Source organism: Danio rerio, chromosome 8, assembly GCF_049306965.1.
Source record: "Danio rerio strain Tuebingen ecotype United States chromosome 8, GRCz12tu, whole genome shotgun sequence".
Classification (NCBI taxonomy): Eukaryota; Metazoa; Chordata; class Actinopteri; order Cypriniformes; family Danionidae; genus Danio; species Danio rerio.
Window position 1 is genome coordinate 28651501 of NC_133183.1, and position 6000 is coordinate 28657500.

At 33.7% G+C, this 6000-nt stretch overlaps 1 protein-coding gene across 8 annotated transcripts in view; it reads right to left on the reverse strand.

Annotated features, from left to right (window-relative positions):
• kazna (kazrin, periplakin interacting protein a) overlaps positions 1–6000 on the reverse strand; it is a 79689-nt gene that overhangs the window by 37953 nt on the left and 35736 nt on the right. The gene's annotated exons all lie outside the window — the stretch shown is intronic.

Genomic DNA, 6000 nt, shown 5'->3' on the forward strand with positions numbered 1-6000 from the left:
AAGTATTGTTTAATTATACCCATTATATAAATTATAGATATGCAATATTGGCTGTTGTTTTTGAACATGTGATAAGAAATGTCATTGAAAAGAAAATAACATAGAAGCCATTATCTCATCCATGGTTAAACCAACAACTAATAAAATACCATTGTGAATATTATGAACCCCACCACCACCGTTCTTGTTGAAGGACACTGAATAGACAGAATAAAAACAAATAATACTTCAAAAAAACTGTTCTTCTGAAAGAACTTTTTTCCAATGGACAGAATTCCAAAAATAAGCTAAATAAATCTAAATAAAACCCTGCCTGGGAGATCTGGCAGAACAAAGTATTCTATATAATACTAAAAGATGCAGCCCTGCTATTATCATCTGCCAGCCACAAAAAAGACACAAAGTTTGTTTGTTTGTTTATTTAGAGATATCTGCAAATATTTTTCAATGGAAGTCAATGGAGGAATATGACTAGTCAGTCATAATATATTTGCAGATATTTCCAATCTGAATTATAATTATGACAAGTCAAAATATAATTAGAGATATCTCTAAATATATTTATGGATAGTCTGAACAAGGTTTAAATGCTAAAACGGCTTGCCATACGCACAGTGGCACAGTGGAGATTTCTCTAGTTATATCGTTTCAGTCGTTTGTTATGCAGTGACATGCAGTCAAATATTTCGCCAAACAGTCCTTAGGGATGCGGTGACACGCAGTCAGATATTTTACCGGACAGATCCGCCACTTTTGGCGCGCATAAACAATCATAAAGCTCTCGTGCTGCAGGAATGAGGAGGTCTGCTGAAGGCGCACAGCTTACGTGCAGTGAGAGGTTTGCGTCTTTAATAAACTACGGCAGTTGGCGATCACTGAACAGTAAGAATGATTAATAAATCCATATGAAACAGTCCCTTAAAAGTCATGTCTCGCTTTCAGTTTCGGGCTTTGGCGCGTTTTGCACTGAGCGTGTGTCTTTCTCTCTCTCTCTCTCTCTCTCTCTATTTATATATATATAAATTAAAAAAATTAAAATAGCATCAGCTGAAGCTTTGAGGATTTTTAAATCATGTTTCACAGTGAGATGCAACTATGATCAGCTCAAATATGTTGTTTTTCATGCTATGGAAGTCAATGGTTACCAGTCTCTAAACATTTTTCAAAATATCTTCTTGCATGGTAAACAGAAAAAAAGAAAGAAAACCATAAAGGTTTGGAATCACTTGAGTAAATAGTGAGTCATTTTTCATTTTTTGGTGAACTACCCCTTTACATTTTAAAACTCATGCAGCATTAGCTGTTTAATAACTATAAATCACAATTTTAGGACCCTAATCACATTCATCGACTTAAATAATAATAAAACAAAATCAAGCAAAATGGTGTCTGAAAATGATGCGAAACTTAATTTAACTTTACTGAGCCATTCTTTCTGTCAGTTCCACTTTAAACTAAAGGCCACATAGCTTGATGTTTTATTAGCTCTAGCAGTGACATTAATACATTTTAAGTGTGACAAAGAAGGAAAATAGCAGAGAGAGAAACTGAGAGAGGCATATGTGTGGGCTTTGCGTGGAATTTAAAGAGTTTTGAGTGTCTTGGCCTTTGAGGACACTGCAGAAAAGGCCAGAGATCTGATATCCACGTTCTGAAAGGTTCGATTAATTCTATTAGTGCAGTCAACCACAAAATGAGTCAGTGGGCCTCAGGGAGACGACTGGAGGAGGACTAAGCATTGACTTCAAATACAGCAAATGCAGGCATATATTCATCACTGGTTCATGACATGACTTTAATGGACATCTGAAGAAATGAGCTGGAAAATGGCAACTTTCTATTGGTAGTTCCACAAATAATGTGTCCCCTGACCTTTGTTTAAACAAAGCTTTAGGCAACATTTAAAATGATAGGCTTATGTATAAGTGACTGGTCAGCATTTCTTTGTATTTTATATGTACTTGACATGTATTTTTATGTAAAGAGTGGTTGTACCAAACAAACATTTACTTAACAAACTTACTTGTGTAAATGTCTGTTGTTAGATAAATAACAGTTCATCTAAATTCTTAGCTAATATACAGCTTAAATTACCATTAGACAAATACTATTTGCATTTATTCTTATTTTTATTTTTAAATCATTGTTTTGTTATTTTTATTTTGATTGTAAAATTATTACTCATGTTTAAAATCAAAAACTTTTTAAGTCCAAAGAGAGAAATGGACTATTTTTTTATTCATATTTTGTGCTGTATTTGGTTACTGAGCAGCAATAAACAACACTTTAAAATATTAGCAGTTTTTCTGTGATTTTCTAAACTAGCAGTGTTTTGAATTTAATAAAAGCATAACAATCAAGATTACCATGAAACCATCATTATTCTTCAGACTATTAAATTGTTCAACCAATATCTATAATCGTTGCATCTCTAATTGTCACGTAGTTTAAAACATATCATATGAATGTGTTTGAATGTAGAAGAAGCCTACTTGAGCAATACACTAATTGTTTTGTGCTTCGAAATACAACAATTAAATACTTTTGTAAAAAAAAAAACACATTGTACAATGCAGCGATATTATGTAGTTTCAAAATACAATACATTAACGTTTTAACGTAGAAAAAGCCAAGGTGGGTGTCTTAAGGTGCAAAAAAAAAAAAAAAAAAAAAAAACAGCATATGGGATTTGATATTGCTGTTGTGTCATCATCTCTTAAATTGTCATATAAAAAGTCATATCTCTCCAGCCCCTCATCTGGGATGTTTTTCATGAACTGGCCCCCATGACAAACTAACTGAAGAGCCTTGTCCAACATTGTACACTCTTACAAGCTGTAAACAGGCCACTTCTTTACTCTTGCTAAAAAAAAAAAAGAGTCCCACATTCAAGATAAGTATGATACAAGCTTAACTAAACCTTAAAACGAGCAATACTTTACCATTGTTGGAATCTCACAAGGAAATGTTGTATCCAATCAAAAGCAGCCAAGGATATGCATATAACAATCCTGTGTGTAATGTAACAGCCGTTTTGTTCTAATTGGCCCATTTTAATACAAGCTCACTTAAACCTAAAAATAAGCGATAAATGACCATTGTTGTAATCTCACGAGGAAACATCAAATCCAATCAAATGCAGCCTAGGATGAGCATATTAATGATAGTGTGTGCAATGTAACAGTCTGTGTTTTGTTCCGATAGGGCTGTTTTATTACAAGCTTAGATAAACCAAAAAATAAGCGCTAAATTACCATTGTTGTAATCTCTTGAGGAACATCATAGCCAATTAAATTCAGCCTGGGATCTGCATAATAATTATCCTGTGTGTGGTAACAGTCTGTTTTTTTTTGTTTTGTTTTTTTGATCGGCCTGTTTTTTCATCAGGATTTTATACTCACAGGATTTACAACAGAATGAAGAAACTATGGTGTTTGAGACTCACAGTATGTCATTACCATGAACTCAACACTTATTATTCAGCTATGCCTTTCCAGAATTGAATTCAAGGCACGTTTAATAAATTAAATCGCAAATGCATGGAACAGAATCTCTCAAAACAGCCATTCAAAACAACAGCAGTTATGATTGTTCAAACCTCACTTTTTATCAATATCTGCATTATACACAAAGTCTGAGTTGATAAAGAAGCCGCTGGATATTTACAGTGTATATTTATGTATATGTGTGTGCGTTTGTCTATCCTGGAAGGCCTGTGCTTGAGTTTATGTCGAGTGGGATGAAGTGATGCCAGGCCTGTCCAATGTGATAAATACATCTCCCATAGTCCCACCACACTCTGTGTTATCGCTCCTCTGATGCAAACAGCTCCCCGACACTGCATCAATGAAGGTTTTGTCTGCTCTTAAAAATGAATTATACACTAAACAGAATGCTGACGCCATTTAAAAGTAACAGCCATTCATTTTCTCATAAACGTTCATGCTTTTTTTGGACATTTATTCCTGTAGAGTCACCCTCAACAAATCATTCGAGGAAATAAACAAGACATTTGAAGCCTTCCTCCTACTATTAAGTCATGTTTATGTGGGAGTACTTCAGTGTTGATTTAATTAGTCCTGCAATATGACACTTCATGAAATAAAATTTTTCAATATTAATAAGCAGGAAATGAGCAAATAAAGATATATTGTGTACAATTATTTATATAATGTTGTAATTGGGCAACACAGTGGGTCAGTGGTTAACACTGTCACCTTACAGCAAGAAGACCGCTGGTTCAAGTCCCAGCTGGGTCAGTTGGCATTTCTGTGTGGAGTTTGTATGTTCTCCCTGTGTTCGTGTGGGTTTCCTCCGGGTGCTCCGGTTTCCCCCACAAGTCAAAAGACATACACTATAGGTCAGGGGTGGGCAAACTCGGTCCTGGAGGGCCGGTGTCCTGCATAGTTTAGCTCCAACACTAATCAAACAAACCTAAACATGCTAATCAGTGTCTTCAAGCTCAGTAGAAATATAAGAGCACTTGTGTTTGATTAAAGTTGGAGCTAAACTGTGCAGGACACCGGCCCTTCAGGACCAAGTTTGCCCAAACCTGCTATAGGTGAATTGGATGAACTAAAATGGCCATAGCGGTTGAGTGTGTGTGTGTGTGTGTGTGAGAATGAGTGTGTATGGGTGTTTACAAGTACTGGGTTGCAGCTGGAAGGCCATCCGCTGTGTAAAACATTTGCTGAATAAATTGGCGGTTCATTCTGCTGTGGTGGACCTTAATGAATAAAGAGACTGAGCTGAAGGAAAATGAATGAATGAATGAATGTTGTAAACATGACTAATTTTTGTTTTTATCATTGTTGTTATTATTAATGCAAACTGCTAGATGTTATTGCGTAATTGTGCTTTGTCTGCTTTTGAAATTTATTTTAAATGGAAGAGAATGCTCATGGCATTGACAATAAAAAGGTTTTCTTCTTTTCTGTTTTGTTTTTCTCCATAATTCATCTTGACAGGCAAGAAGCCAAAACATTTCCAGAAAGTCACCATTTACCTCCTGCTTTTTTAATGTGGAAGTACTTTAGGACTCATTTACTCCAGATTTTCAGTTTTTTACTGTATAAAAACATACAATTAGCTCAATTATTTAAAAATTAAAAAGTATACTAAAACAAATTATGCTAATGCTTATTAATTTTTAATATAAATATTAATATGCAATTTTATATCATAAATATACTTGTTTTTGGATAAATTATCAAATATTATTATTATTATTATTATTGTTATTATTATTATTATTATCATTATTATTATTATTATAACTATTAGCATTAACATTACTACATTTATATGCAATTTTATATCAAAAATATTTTGTTATTATTATCATCATCATATAATTTATATATATTTATGCAATATTAAATCACATTTTGCATAATAAATGCCCTATATTTTAGTCAAAATATAACACTTTGCTGAAATAAATATAAATATATTACAGAATATCTGTAATAAGAAGAAAATTGTTCTTTAGGTAAATACCATTTATTATTTGTCTGATGTATAAAATCAATCACGGTCTGTCATCTCCACCTCTCAGTCAGTTTGTAAACATAAGGAACAACACACACAGAGCAACACGAGGGGCAGCCCGAGCAGACTGTATTGTCCCACTCCGGAAAGGTGCCTTTGTTCAGGGTCCCTTTTCAGTTACAGCTGCACAGAGTGAACCACTGCCCCTGACAGCATCAGAGAAATAACCTCTTACGATATGTTCAAGAAACATTTAAAAATCTGGTTTATCGAACATCAGTGTTAATAATTCTCACTTCAACTGTATGTCTATTTTAGTACTTCTTAACTATGCTTGATAGATTGTATAATTTTTGTATTGTTTTTAAGGTTGACAATTTTAACATCTGTCTAGGGATAACGAATGTCAAATAGCCTTCTGGCTAATTCTGGTGCATTTGGAGCAATGGTAATTAATGTACACTTTACCTGCTGAATAAACAAATAAAAAAATTAATATTTTTATTAATT